The following is a 15210-nucleotide window of genomic DNA, read 5'->3' on the forward strand; positions in this document are numbered from 1 at the left end:
AGCATGTTTTCAGCACCACTTTGAAATTATGAAGTTATTGGACCAAATATTATTATTTAATGCTTCATTTTTAAAAGATTATATATTGTTATCCACAATGTAAATATTTTGATAACTATACCTTAATATAATTGGTTTCCTATGAAATCCCATGTATTTTCTTTTATATTAAAAATATCACTCTGCAAAGGTATCCAAAGGCTTCCTCAGACTGCCAGGAAAGTCAGTGGGGAAAATAAAAAGCTAACTCTATTCAGGTAAACAAAACAAAACAAAACAAACTTGACTGGTCTATTTAATGCAGCCAATCTTGACTCTTGAAATACTGACAAAACTTATGAAGACGAGGAAAAGTTGTGGCAAAATACCCCAGGAAACTTCTGGCTGTATCTGATTCTGACAGGATCACAAAACCTCCAAGAATGCCATAACTTTGGTACGCAGTAAAAACAAATTCAAATACCTATAGGGGCTGGGAAGAGAATACAGATGTATGGATTAAAGCAGGTATATGAAGACGTAGCATTAGGTGCTGTGGCAAATTGGAGGAGAAATACTCTGCCTTAAGGCATTCAAATTTAAGATGTTTGCAAACCCAGCATTGGCCAAATAAAACAAGTTTGTGGATAGTATTAAGCCTAGGGGTCATTAGCTTGTCACCCATGCATTAGGAGCAAAACTGGCCATCTGGTCAATCGTCATCCTTGAGCTGGCTCTGCTATCAACTTAAGTAGGTAGGTGATGTTTCCCAGGGCAGTCAAATTTTTATGCCTCAGTTTGTATATCTGCAAAATGGTTACTTTTTAAAAAAATAATCTTTCTAGAGCTGCCATGAAATTAAAAAATTAGGTCATAGTGGGAGAAACAATTTGTAAAAAAAAAAAAACAACACAAAAAAACCAAGAACATGTCTTTAAATAAATACAAGTGTTTGGTAAGTGACTTAATAAAATTTGTCTGTGTATATGGGACTCACAATGTGGCTTATTACGTCAACCTTGAACCTGGCTTTTCCCTCAACTGAATTGTGTGGTTTCCAGCATGTAAGACATACTCTTCCATGATGCTCTGCACCCACAATTGATTGGTGTAAGCTGGGCACCTGGCCCAAGCTGGGCCAATCAGAGCCCTTCCCTTAGAGATGTTAACATGGGGTAGTACAGACGATAAATGGCAGTTCCTTTTCTATAGTGGATGTGCAGAGAGTACAAACTAGGTGTCCATGTTTCTGGTATATGGAGGGAGGAACTGACTTTTCAGCAAGGGAACGTGAAGTCAGTGTATAGAAAGAAACAGGCAGGAGGCAGTGAGAGAGGCTTGGTGGTAGGTTTAAGTTGTTCCTGAATTCTAGCAAACTCTCTGCCTTTCCCATGGTTTGACTGTTCGACATTAATTCAGATCTTTGAGCAATCAACCACTAAAATGCCTAAATCACTTACATTTGGATTTTCCTGTCATGTGCAAACCCAAATAGACATAAGTAATATAGCCAGTCATTTCAGGATGCTCCACCTGGCGGCTCAAAATCATGGGAATATCCCTAAAGTGCTTTAAGAAATGGGTTATCATTTGAGGCCAGAGACCTCTGAGGGGAACAGCAGACTGAGAGACTTCCTGAGTGGAGTGTGGGTCTGTGCTGGAGAGGAAATTTGGAAGAGATGAGACAAAAGTGGCAAGGAAGCACAGGGCAGTAAAAGAGCACTGAACTGTGAGTCAGGAGCCCTGGCTATAAGGCTCACCCTGTGGCTTTGGGAAGTAATTTATCTCCGGTCCTGGTCATTTGTCATTTTTTAAAAAAATGCCATTTGTAAGTTCTGCCCTAGCAACCTAAATCTGTGATTCTATGTGAGATGAGGGCAGAAGAGAAGGGTGATGTGAGCTATCAGGATCCTTTTCCCAAGGGCAATCAGTGCTCTGATCCAGAGCAGACAACAAAAAATTGCAGGATGAGTGGGAAAGGATCAGGCCCCCTTCTTGCACCTCTGGCAGTTCACTGAGGAGCCCAAAGCAAAAGCGATGGGAACTGCTTTATCCTTTACACAGTGGGTACTGTTTCCTCTCTGGTATCCTTCAGAGGCTGCAGGCTCAGACTGCAGAAAGAATGGGCTATCCTGTCATTTGTTGAGATTTTAAATTTTGATAAGCTCTGGGAGGATCTGTTCTCTGCCTCTCAGACTCAGTAATTCCTCCCTTGTCCCTTAAAATGGGAACCTTCACTCTTTGGGAAGATTGGTATTGGGAAGACAGTTTCCACTATCCCCTCCACCCCTTCTTTTATTCGCCCTTCCAACCCCCATCTTAAGCACTCTGTGAGATGGGAAATAGGCAGTAAGCAAGCATAGCTCAGTCCTCCATTTGGCTTTTTCTTTTTCTTACTCATAGCAAGGTTGCATTTTCTGCTCCTCCAAGCTGCAGATCTTTTGAGGTGTGTTCTGCGCCTTGGGAGGGGTGACTGTGGGAGCTGGGCAGGACCTAAGGTATTCCAGCTGTGCCTGACTACACTTACCTGTGTAGCTCTGTAGCCCTTCCTCCTCTGGTGGGTCTCAGTGTCCAGATTCGTGAAGGACTAGGAGTAGGATTAGTCTGATTCTGGCTGCTGATTCTAATCATTTTCTTGCAATCCAGCTTTAACAAAAATCCTGATATTTTCATCACTAACGTATTTATCTATATCATCTGTCATCTATCTATCATCTATCTATCATCTATCATCTCTCTCTCTCTCTCTCTCTGTCTCTATCTATCTCTATCTCCATCTCTATCTCTATATCAGTCAGTTCATGGAGGGGAAAGGGGCAGCAATTAGCACCTTGATAGGACCTTGACCAAACAGCGTCCTCTTTGAGTCAAGTGTGGAAAATTACACTCACCATTTAGGAGGTTGCTGTAGAAATTAAATATAATACTAGCTACAGTGGACAGTAATATAACAACTAGTACACAATAGGTGCTCAAAAGACAGTGTGGGTTTCAAAAATCTATCCTAGAAAGCTCTCTTGTCCTATAAGCCTAGATATGCAGGAATTCTCCCAAAATTTGAGGTAATTGCTGCATAGAGAATTGCTTTGGAAGCATTTTCCAACTTTGGAGGGGAATCATTCTGTGAATGCATCCTAGGAGCATACATTTTGTAGTTCACATAACTTGCTCTGTTATATATATGGTTTTATATTTATTGGTTTATATGAATAAAGCTAAAGGTTTTGACAATGAGGTGACACGTGTAGGAATCTTGTACCTAAACCTGGCTGCAAGAAAGAGTCTGTGGGGACTTCCTAGGTGGTGCAGTGGTTAAGAATCTGCCTGCCAATGCAGGGGACATGGGTTTGAGCCCTGGTCTGGGAAGATCCCACATGCTGCAGAGCAACAAAGCCCGTGGGCCACAACTACTGAGCCTGTGCTCTAGAGCCCGTGAACCACAACTATTGAGCCCGTGTGCTGCAACTACTGAAGCCCTTGAGCCTAGAGCCCATGCTCCACAACAAGAGAGTCCGAGCACCACAATGAAGAGTAGCCCCCACTTGCCGCAACTAGAGAAAGCCCGTATGCAGCAACGAAGACCCAACACAGCCAATTAATTAATTAATTAATTTAAAAAAGAGTCTGTGTTTGTACCTCTCTGCCTATATATTGTGTGCACATACAAAAACACACATGCACAAATACAATATTTAATAAGGAACCCAACACTCCCTGACAAAAAACATTAACACTCAATACAAAATGAAGCCAACAGATGTAGCTTCAATAACAGTTCACTAAATAGCTTACAGCAAAATTCTTTTTCTTAAGCTAAAGAAGAGCAGTAAATTTTGCATATCATCTCTTCTTAACTCCTCAAGGGCCTTAAGACCCAAGGAATTAAGCAAGAGGGGACCAGAGTTTCATAACCCGAGCTTCTTTGCCTCCAAAAGTTATCCTGAAACTCACAAAGCCATTCCCGAAGCAGAGGTGCTATTCAAAGGCATTTAAAAAATCCTCCCGCAAATAGAAAAATCAAAGACTGTTGACACATTTTCCCATTTTATCACGCATGCTGCTCAAGCTAAAAAATAATGCGATGGCAGGACCTGTTGTTTCTTTAAGTAAAATCCACATTATAAAGAGGAAAAGAAGCATATGGCCTTCACATAACCTGCGATAAAGACCACTGGAAATCTGGCATGGTGAACGGTGGACAGCGGAACGTTGATGACAACTGTTCCTTCTTCTCTCCCAGGTGCAGGTAATGATACTTCACAAGCATCAGCTCAGGGTCATATGACAACCACAGGACGTATGCATGGCAGCTCTTGCTTTCTTTGTACAGATGTGAAAACAGGCTCACTTCAAGTTAGGTAAGTTGGTCAGGGTGATACAACTGAAATGGCAGAGATGGGCTAAGCATGCAGCCCTCTGACTCTCAATCCAGTGCTCAGTGAGTTTGTCTGGATATTTAGTTTCTCTGGGTAGCTCATACCATCACATCTCACCTGACTTTTTAGTCCACAGGACTGAGTTCTTTGGATTTTGCTGACTCATGTTCTACATCTCAGCAGTGTCCTTTCTATTAGAAGACCTCAACAGATTGTGTGTGACTTATTGGAAAATTCACAAGGTGGTGGGGAAAAACACTGGCTTTGCAGTCAGAGAGACAAGAATTCCAAATGCTTTTAAGCTTGCCATGGAAATTAAATGAGATCATGTATGCCAAGGGTCTAGCACAGTATACTGTGGGCATTCAATAAATACTTTATTTTTTTTAGTTACTTTTTCCTTATGGTCAACAAGTGGTACCTTCATTCTCAGATGGAGAAAGTAGGGCACAGAGTAACTGACCAGTGATTTTAGGCTTGTTTCATGAAAAGGACTTGGGGGAGAAATGCAATATTCAATGGTCCTTTGATAATGGCTTTTTTTCAGTGATAAATGGGACTGATTTACCACATCATGCCTCAGTTTATGTTTCTCTCCTAAGCTAGAGGACACTGGATGTTTGAAAGGACCAGTTAGAAACTGATGTATTTGGAGGATATTTTCTAGGAGGCCAAATCAACATGGAGAGCTTGTATACACCATGCCACCAATTCTAACAGAGAAGCCGTAAATATGCGGTGCCAAAGACAAGAGGTGGCTGAAGCCACCAATCTACTTCCCTGGTGACTAAATATATGTCTCAGTGAACATGTGAAGAGAGGCATCAAAAACATCCTTTCCATCTTAATGAAAAGCAAATAATTTTAACTGCATTATTTCATTAAACAGCTTGGCTTTGTATGTGAAATTGACCTAAGTCACTCACAGGCAATGGTTCTTCATCTCTGAATATAAACCTGCTTTTAGCAATGCTTTTCTTGAGACTCTTCTGATTCTTCATTAGCATTTTAGCCCCTGATTCATAGGTGATAAAACAGCAGGTCAGAAAAACAAATTATTTGCCAAAGTTTGGCAGCTAGGTGGGATGAACAAAAGTGCTTCCCTGGGACATAATTTTATTCCAACATTTAGGGTGAATCTGTATTCCCGAGTTGTTCTGATCATAACATCTGATCAATAAAAGAAGGAATTACTTACAGTGGCAGAATTCTTTTCTCTGCAAAGGGGTAGTTGGTATCCCATTCACTCATTCTTTTCCTGTACACCTGGTGTGTGACAGAAACTGTTATAGGTACTGAGGATTCAAAGATGGTTAAGATATTGCCCTTGCTCTCAAAGACTTTTATAGTCTGTTAAGGAAGAGAAATGCATAAGTACGTAATTGCAAAGTAATGTGATAAATGGGAGCATTGTTCATTGGTAAGAAGAGGTAAATTTTGAAAAGCAAGAGTTGGGAGATTAATACATTCTTCTATTTGATCCTGAATCTTTGAAACTTGTTTAATGATAGGGAGTTTTCAGAGGGAGGTGGATTGGCTTGGGAGCTACTGTCATCCAAAAGATACTGCTGTTTCTCTCAGTCATTCTGTTCTTGCATTGCTGCATGAATTTTATAGTTGGAACCCGGTTTTCTAGCCTAGGAGATACCATGTTTCTTGAAGCTTGACCTGTTCTCCCCATGAGTGGTGGGAAATGGTATATATAGGGAGAGAATGGGATACTGGGATAACATTTACTGAAAGGAAATTTTAGTGATATCCTAATTTATTGCCATGTAAGTAGAGACAAATTTATACAAGGGCACATCTTAGATATTTACTAAGTTCCTTGATGTCTGAGCCTGGTTCTTAATTTACATTCTATTTATGACAGCAACTTTTCCATGGGCACTGATCACTCAGTAGAAAGCTTCAATCAATTGCATATTTTGGATAGAACCAAATTCTTTTTTAAGTCAGGTTAATGTCTTAGAGTCTAAAAAGGATACTATACGAAGCATTTCTAAAATAATAACACCTCAAGAAGGGATGCCCAGCAAAATACATTGAAGGCAGAATCATGCATGTTTTTTTCACTGCTCTACCTTCAGTAACTAGTACTGTGTTCTTCTGGTATATGACAGATGCTCAATAAACATTTGCTGAATTAATTAATTAGTAAAGAGTGCCATAATGACAGTTGATTTATATTTGAGGAATATAGGGACAGTCATCTTGAAATTGGAAAAAGTAGATGTATTCAGCAATTCTCACGCATAAATCAGGAATACTCTCTTGATTTCTAGTGTTATAAAGAAGTTATAATGGACTTTCCCATTGAAATAAAAAAATTCACTCAACAGGACTATTGCATACTGAAATTGTTTGCAGTGTTCTTCCCAGCAGATTACTGGCATTTACTTCCCTCTACTTTCTATTTATTAATGGAGAAGCTGCAGTGTGATTTACCTCTAACCTAGATCAACCTCAGACTAACTTCAGGGAAACAAGAAATACTCTGTTTTGTCAGTCACTATTCTCTGAAATTGTACAAAACATGAATAAAGGTGATCAGCAATTTGGTCTGAGATTCTTCATGGAAAGGGAATTCTGTTCAACTTGTAGGACTTTCTGAGATGAACTGAGAGATTTCTCTAGAATAGGAATGAGGCAGGTGTGCAGGGTGACTCTGGCCTCGGGGGGCACGTAAGAGGCTTTCATTTTCTTACATGTTGTCATCAGTAAAGGACAGAAACCATGCACTCAAGCCTGCAGGCATGAAAAGTCATCTCCCAAGTTCAAAATCTACAACTAGGGTCATTTGGATATAGGAGTAATGGGGAAGCCGGGACCAGATGGTCATTTTGTCAAACCTATCATTTTAGCAGGAAAATAACATTGCTTTTCAAGTATAAAATGGACCATCTTCAAGTATAAATGAGTCAGCAGAAAGTGCAAACAGTCTCAACTCAAGACGTGAGAATTAGCCATCTTTGGATAATAGGAACCAAATCAAATCAATAACAAAAAACCCCAAATAGAATAAAAGATAAGTAAGTTGTTTTAATTTTCCCTTCACAGGGATCATAATTCAGCTTCTTTTAACCAGCTAAGAGGATCAAATTTATTTTTCCATGACCACAGAAAGCAATTCATAAACTTAGCGCAGCTGTCATTCAGCACCAATCCAGTGTGTGCATTGGTAATTCACTTTGAGTTTCTCCAGAATGGTTGTTAAATATTTAAAAGGAAAAATAAAAGGAAGCACTAACCCTTAAACAAGATTTACCCCATCTCTTTTGGGGCATACAGTTTTGTTCTCATTTGCTAATTGCTACTGCAGCTAACCTCTGTGAGTCAGCAGTGAGAAAATCAGTTAGCACCTCCTCTTGTCATATCATGCTTTACTTTGATGGAAAGATGCTGAAATCTGCAGTAAGAATGAGTTTATAGCAACAAGAAGAACATGGCTTTTCTGGAACTTGTGAATTTAATTCATAAATATTGTACCGCCAGCTGCTAGCCTCTGAACTTTAAATCTCATAGGCTTTAAAGCTTCCTCCTCTCCTAGTCCCTTGTCCTTGAAGCTTTTATGTAATGTTATTTTACCACTACCTCTCCATCCTCCAAATTTTATTAGGTTTTGAGCTGGCTACTTAAATCATGTAACTCAAGTCATATGGAAATGTTACTTTTTAAGTACTTAAGAGCTCACAGACTCTACAAAAGCTTCTGTTTCCCCTTTTCTAAGAGGCAGAGGGAAAAAGAGGAATGAGGAAATAGCAGCTAACAAATTGCTTTAAGTCAGACATAAAGACATGATCAAAAGGGGTTTTAGAAAGAATTTTTTTAAAACAGTTAATTAGGTTGAAAAAAGAATTACAGAAAGTTTAGGCAGGTTGTAGAAAATAGTCTGGGCCAGGCAGCAATAAATCTGATTGAGAAGGAGGGGAGATCCCCAAAGCAGTGATGACTCAGATCAGGGCTTTAAGGAAAAAGTCAGGATTTCTTAAGTCTGACCAGAAAGGCTTCAGAAAGATGATGATGTCAATTTCTTTGACATCAAAGAAATTACTGAGGAAAAAAAGAGAGAGATTGAGTGGGGGTGGGAGCTGTGGATATAATTACTCTTACAGTGTGGGAGGGAGTCAGGCCAGTCACTGAAACAGTATTAAGGCAGTGCCATCTGAGACCACCAGGTCGCTGGCCTCAGACTTATCATCACCTAGAGTTTTTGCCACTGATTTCATTGACTTCTGAATGGTAAAGATATTGGAAAACATTAGTTCAATTCTGCTGTCATTCTACAGATGAAAAAACTGAGTTCAATAGTGGTTGAATGACATTTAAAGAAAATGGCAAGCAGCTGCTTCAGGGCTAGATCCAGGGCTCCTGGCTCCTGATCAGCACCCCTGCCATCATGCTCTGCTGCCCGACTGAAAGGGAAAAGACACTGCAAGACAAAACAACAACAACAAAAAACCATCATACACATTCTCTGTGCCTTATTTAGCAAGTAGGAAAAATGTGGATGATGCAAGAGGTAGCAGAGTATACAGTTAAGAGCTTAGACTCTGGAGTCAGACGGATTGCATTTAAATCCTGGCTCTGCTCTGTGATGTTAGGCAAGTTATTTAGCCTTTCTTTGCCTCAGTTTTCTCATCTGTAAAATGGAAATAATAATAGTACAATGATTACAGCATTGTTATGAGGATTCAGTGAGCTAGTACAGGTAAAAGCTTTTAGAATTAGTGGTTCACTCTTCCCTCCCACAGACCTATTCTGATTAACCACTGCTTTGGGTACCTCTACTCTAAATCAGATTTATGGCTTGCTAAATGTTATCTAATATCATATATGAAATATCTAATATCATATATGACTATGGTTTGCATCATTCACTTAGAAATCAGAAACTGGATTTTTATATTTGGTGAAGTGCTTTGAGATCCTTGTGAAGAAAATTATGTAGAAACAAGTAGCTATTATCATTACAGCAGTGACAGTAATCCTGAAGAATTCATAGTGCAGACAGGGTTCCCTGGAAATTTCTCTGAAGCCTCTTTCCTCTTGTAAGACTAATTTTTTCAAACTCTTTTTCCACTCATCATGTCCTGCTTCCTCAATGCTCTGTCATATCTCCTCCCTCCTACTTAATACCTTGGAAGGCCTTCTGCACTTGGTTTAATAACCACCAGTCTGCCCTACTAAAGAATCAAACCTCACTACCTCCAATCTTGCCCCAGGGAGTCAGCTTCGAAATCAACGTGTTATCCTAAGAATGTCTTCCCTGCCAGTGTTTTGGTGAAGAACAGGTGAGGACAGTCCCTTGACACTTCAGAGTGAGAACTGAAATAGCAACAAGATCTATGTCTGCAACTGCTATTTATTCCTCCACATGAAGCCATTGACTCTTTCCGTTACTTCCGTCAGAATTTGGAACTGTGAAGCTCTGCTGTAAGACTAGTAACCACAAGATTAAAAGTGAAATGGGCATAGTTCAGACCTCAAGCAAGCCCTGGAGTAGGGGTAATCAGCAAAAGTCAGCTAGGATGCTAAGATGGTAAGGAGAGAAATATGATATATTGCCCACATAATCTCAGTTTTTTAAAATTTTACCATAGTATCTTTTTTTCTCTCTCTCTCTTTCTCTCTTTCTCTTTCCCTTTCTTTCTTTTCTTTTTCTTTCTTTCTTTCTTTCTTTCTTTCTTTCTTTCTTTCTTTCTTTCTTTCTTTCTTTCTTTTCCTTCCTTTCTTTCTTTTATTTTTTTTTCCAGTTTTAGCCATTTGGATCTTGTTCTACATGTCTGCTGCCTGAAACATGAACAGAAAACATGGCATCTTTTTTTAATCTATCCAGGCAGTGTATTTGACAATGCAGAATACTCAGAGTGTCCAAGAGAGTGCTCTGCACATTTATTATTCAAGTGTACCTTCTGGATACCTTTCATCCCCAGATTCCTGACCTGATTTTCAATCTTCTTGGTAGGCACTCATCTTGAATAATTCGTTCTAGTCAATAATGAAAATTTGACACCTACAATTAACTTGTGGGTATGACTTAGCAGCCCATGTGTATACTGAAGGGTGATCTTAATAGATGGCTAAATGAGGACCGGTTGTTATTTTTTAAATTAATCATCCTTTATGAAAACAGTTTGTTCCCCTCTATTTCTGGAAGAATGAAAATTTAATTCCATTCAGTCAATAGCAATTCCAAGATGCTAAAAAAAACATAGTTACTTTGTTATATTAGCTTCTGCTCAGAAATCAACTTTAGAGGATAAAGCACTAAGTCCTCAATGTAGCCTTCAAGGCCTTTCATAGATGCCTCCAACTCACTGTTCCAGCATATTCCCCTTTACAAGCATCCCACTCCACCCAAATAGATGGACATTTTTAGGGTTAACTGACCATAACTTGGGCTTTCCTAACTTGCAGTTCTGCCTATGCTGTAACTTTTACTTAGCAGGCTTCCCTCACCCTCCTCCAACCTCCAAAAGCCAGCTCAGGTCCTGCTTCCTCTCTCAAATCATTCTAGTCCACAGAAATATTGTCCTTCTTAGAATCTGCATTCCTTATTTTTGGTCACATTGACTTGGCAAATAATTATACACTCCATGATTTTTTTTCTACTGTTTTATTGCATTTTCCTTCTGGTATCATTAATTTTTATTGTTGTTTTCATTTGGAGTACTAGATGCTAAACTTATTGAGGTCAAAGACCATATAGGCATGAGATTTTATATTCTCAATGGGGTTCATTTATGTATCTGGTGCTCACTGATTGATCAATGTCTTCCAATCAGGTTGGTCCCCACTGACAAGGGATGACATTGCAGAAATCTATTTAGCACTGAGGCTGAAAAACACCAATTTTCTTACCTTTATAGAATTGTAAAGCAGTTCCATGAAGTGAGAAAAAGTTTATTCATAGTGCATCATATACAAAGCAGGTTTATCTATTTCTATCCTTCATGTCTCCTTTCTCAACCTCTTTCTCAAATTATCTCTCATTTCTCCTAATTGTCAAAACCTACACGTTCTGCTGAAGGCCGGCTGCTATGAGAAGAGGTGCTACTGGCAGACACATCAATATTCTGGTTGATAACTATCATTCTGGGGTCAACTCTTAGAGTTTAGGAACGCCTTTATATAAGCTAATTCAGAGGCAGTTCGTATTGTGTTTATGCATGTGTGGTCGTGCATGTTTAACAAAGTAAAAATACAATTGTGAATCCTTGAAAGATTTTACCACGGAGAGGTTAATAAGATTACAAGTTGTTTCATATTCTGAATGCCAAGGTGGTAAAGGAGAAAATACCAATGAGCAAACAAGCAGGTACTATCAGAGGGTCTGTGTGAAGGTTTCCTGGCACATCTTATGTCCATCTGCTCCTGCCTGTTCTCACCATGTTGCCCTGGATTTTTAAAATTTAAAACTTAAAACAGGAAATGTCTTGATTTTTTCCCTGAAGCTTATCAATAATGTAAATGTTAAATTCGTGTTTCAATTATGTTTTTCTCTAACATCTCAGTAAGCTATTAGCTCCACAATTGTGCACTTCCTCCCAGATTTGTATGTACCCTTTGCCAGTTTCACGGCAGTCCTCTACCTCTGCTCACTCCCCCCATCCCAGTCTTCCACTAGCAAACAAACCAAGCAGTAATTACTAATGTCCAAGCACATAATTCCGGCAGCATTAGGCTCTTTCATTTGCCGCAACTACGCAGAGAGCTGTCCGGACACGCAGCATGAAGTCAAAGCATTTTTTAAGACTCCTACCCATCTTGTCTCCCCTCCTCTCATCACTAAAACACAGTTGTTTATTTCATCTGCAGATTGCAGAGTTATAAAATTCTTCCATGCAGTTACATACTCTTGAATAATAATTTTACATCCATACCCTGCAACAGATCAGTATATACTTATATGGAAACCACATGGTTATCTGTAAAAAAATACACCAGGAAATAAATAGCTGGGAATGAAAGTACCTTCTCTATGTGGACAGGGCATTTGAACACCTCTAGAATATAAATGATTGGAGTTAATGACTAACTAAACCCAATCCAAGATCTTATTTTAAGGCTTTTCAGGGGATCACAGTAGAGTCTCTTTAATGCATTGTGTGTACACTCTTACATATGACGCTATTACTCTTATTTAACAATTACTCAAATAGCACGATTTTGTTCCTGGTCATTTTTATGTTGATTTTAGTTATATCAAACAGCTGTAAATATCCCTGTGATAATTTTTGTTCACTTACAGGCTCCAAATGTCAGAGTAGAAAATGGTTAAAGTACTTATCCCTGCCTCAGCAAAATCCCGCAGTGCCATAATGGAAATTGCAGTAGATCTTTAAGTCAGAGTCCAGTGTCAGTCTAACACCATGGTCCTTTCATCTGCCTCACCCTGAAGGACATAGTTGGATTCCCCTGAGGAAAGCCAGTCTTAATGTTGTCAAAATCAGAAACTATCCTGAGATAACTCATGTCCATAGGAAACACTTCCCCTCACTCTGAAAACATTGCCAAAGAGGTTAAATCTACACCCTATAAGACCTGTACTATTTCTTAGAGATGTATTTTTATGAGTGTGTGCTTGTGTTCATGCCTAATTACGAGGATGGGGGAGAGGAAGACGGATTCATTGTTAAAGCTGATTCTGCTTATTTCAACTACTGTATTTTTATCAAATAGAAACATGTAGAAAGATATATCACTCCTATAAACAGACTGTGTTGGCATCTTCATATATACCTCATTCATGACCACCCACGATCTGCAGACAGATCTATTCTGTGTTAAAAATCAGAAATAAACAACCCCCTGGATTTCCAACTGGAGGATAAGTGCAGATTTTTTAAAAATGTGTTTGTTTTCTACCTAAAAAAAAGGGAGGGGGGAGGGCAACACAGAAAATTTCCACAAGTAGACTTTTTTTTTTTTTAAGACTATGCAGGAGCTAAGGATGGGAGCTGGTAATTGCTTGCAAAGGAGTCCTGTAGGCAGGATTTATTTTTTCCTTTCTTTTTTTTTCGTTTAACCTACTATGCCTGCTCTATTAGGGGTCTCCGTGAGACCGAAGTCTCAGAGAAGCAATTTGGCCTGCAGCCCTGGAACCTCTAGCCCTGGCCAGGCATCTCTGCCGCAGGTAGATGCGGCGCTGCGGCCGGACCGCTATGCGCGGTGCTGAAAGGTCGCGGTCGCCAGCGCAGTCCCTTGTGTTGCTGTCCAGGGTGCTGAGCGCGGGCCGCCGCAGTCCCGGAGGCGAGCCCCCGCCCCCGCCAGCCTTCCGCAGAGCCCTCCCACCCAGCACTACCCGCCCGCCTCCTGCCAGCCTGCAGCTGACGTGGAGCAGGCGGCATAAATCAAGTCCGTGGGGCATGGAGGCTGCTGTGGCTGCTGCAGCTCAGCTTGCCCGGGGCGGGAACTCCCCCTTCTTTCGCCTCCCCAGCGTACACAGCCTGCCTTCTCCCTAATTCTTCCCTGAATAATAGCGCCCTAACGATAACAGTCAAAATAATAGGGTCAGAACCAGAGGGTTGGGTTGGTTTGTTTTGATCTACAGAAGGAAAAAACAAACAAACAACCTAAACCAGCAGCCTAAACATCTCTGAAAACTGCATCGCAAAATGGGAGAGAGGGTCCCACTACTGTTTCAAAAGAGTAAGTTATTATTCCGTACGTATCCTTGCGCTTCCTCCCCATCGCTCCATCTACACTATTACCATTTATCCCTTCCCCAAGCAGCTCACCTCGAAAATACTTTAGAAAGCCCCGGGCGGGAGTCCAGCCAGACGCGCACACACGGAATACCGCACCCTAGGTGCACAAATTCTTGTATTTGCCCAAGCTCACTTGGTCTGCCCAGCTGTGGTCCCCTCTGGATATGCAGCCATCTAGAGCCAGAACCACGACCTGGGGAGGGGGGCCCCTTACCTTGGCTTCTCCAGAGGATGCTGTTCGCCCGTCACCTGCAGGTTCCAAGTGTGGAGGAGCCGCCGAGCAGGGAAGGAAGGAAAGACAGCGCCTGACCTCCCCGAGGTTTCGTCTTCAATGCAACGTGAGCTCTGCCCTCATCAAAGATGGCCGTCCCTTTTGACGTCAGCAGCTTTTAATAGCCGTCTCCTGGAGGGGCGGGGAGGAAGTGTGCTGAGGGGAGGGTGGAGGGAGGACGGGCGCGGGGGCCGGGGGGGTGGGAAGGGAGGAGCCGCGAGGCGCTGAGCGCTTGACTCAGCTCCCAGCTCGCTTTACTGCAAAGCTTTGTATTTTGGTCTTTTATAAACACCCGAACGGGACGATTCTTATGACTCCATTTTAACACCCGGTCACGGGCAAACTCACTTATCTCGCGACTGGTCTTCTGATGTTGTTTTGTTTGTATATGTGTGTATGTATATGTATGTGTGTGTGTATGTATATGTGTGATATGTATGCAATATGTATGCGATTATATATAGAAAAATTTTCCCCGCTGAGTCTTTGGTTGAGTCATAGAAGGGGAGGGGAAGGCAGAGGAGGAGTAGAAGGTAAGGGGGTGGGGGAAGATTTCAGTTGCAATTTGCTTTTTCTAAAAAAGATGGTCCGAAGGGGCTTCCCTGTCAACCCTCACCAACTCCATATATGGCCAAGCTACGTGGGTTGCTATTTTTATGAGTGATTTCTTCATTTTATCAAAGTGGCATCGAGGGCTTGGAGTTCGCATTAATGTGGTCAGCTGGGGAGAGAGACTAGTACACGTTATTTTAAAGTACGTCAGAGCAATTATTGCTGAGAGATTTCAAAAGAGTTGGGGAAAAGAGGAGGGAAGGCTAGTTAACCCAACCAGCGTGGGTGTGCTGGAGTTCAAAGCTTGGGGTTGAGAGTT

General features: G+C 40.9%; 1 protein-coding gene across 3 annotated transcripts in view; it reads right to left on the bottom strand.

Annotated features, from left to right (window-relative positions):
- The window catches only part of SNAP25 (synaptosome associated protein 25), a 79316-nt gene extending 64898 nt beyond the window's left edge, over positions 1-14418 (bottom strand). For 2 of the 3 annotated variants that reach the window (XM_057702004.1, XM_057702005.1), the window contains exon 1: positions 14283-14418. The gene's annotated coding sequence lies outside the window, so the exon portion shown is untranslated. Of the gene's footprint in view, positions 1-5553; positions 5622-14282 lie in introns of all 3 variants that reach the window. The other variant, XM_057702006.1, reaches the window with a different exon arrangement.
- Between the last annotated feature and the right edge of the window lie 792 nt (positions 14419-15210).

Source organism: Hippopotamus amphibius, chromosome 12, assembly GCF_030028045.1.
Source record: "Hippopotamus amphibius kiboko isolate mHipAmp2 chromosome 12, mHipAmp2.hap2, whole genome shotgun sequence".
Taxonomy (NCBI): domain Eukaryota; kingdom Metazoa; phylum Chordata; class Mammalia; order Artiodactyla; family Hippopotamidae; genus Hippopotamus; species Hippopotamus amphibius.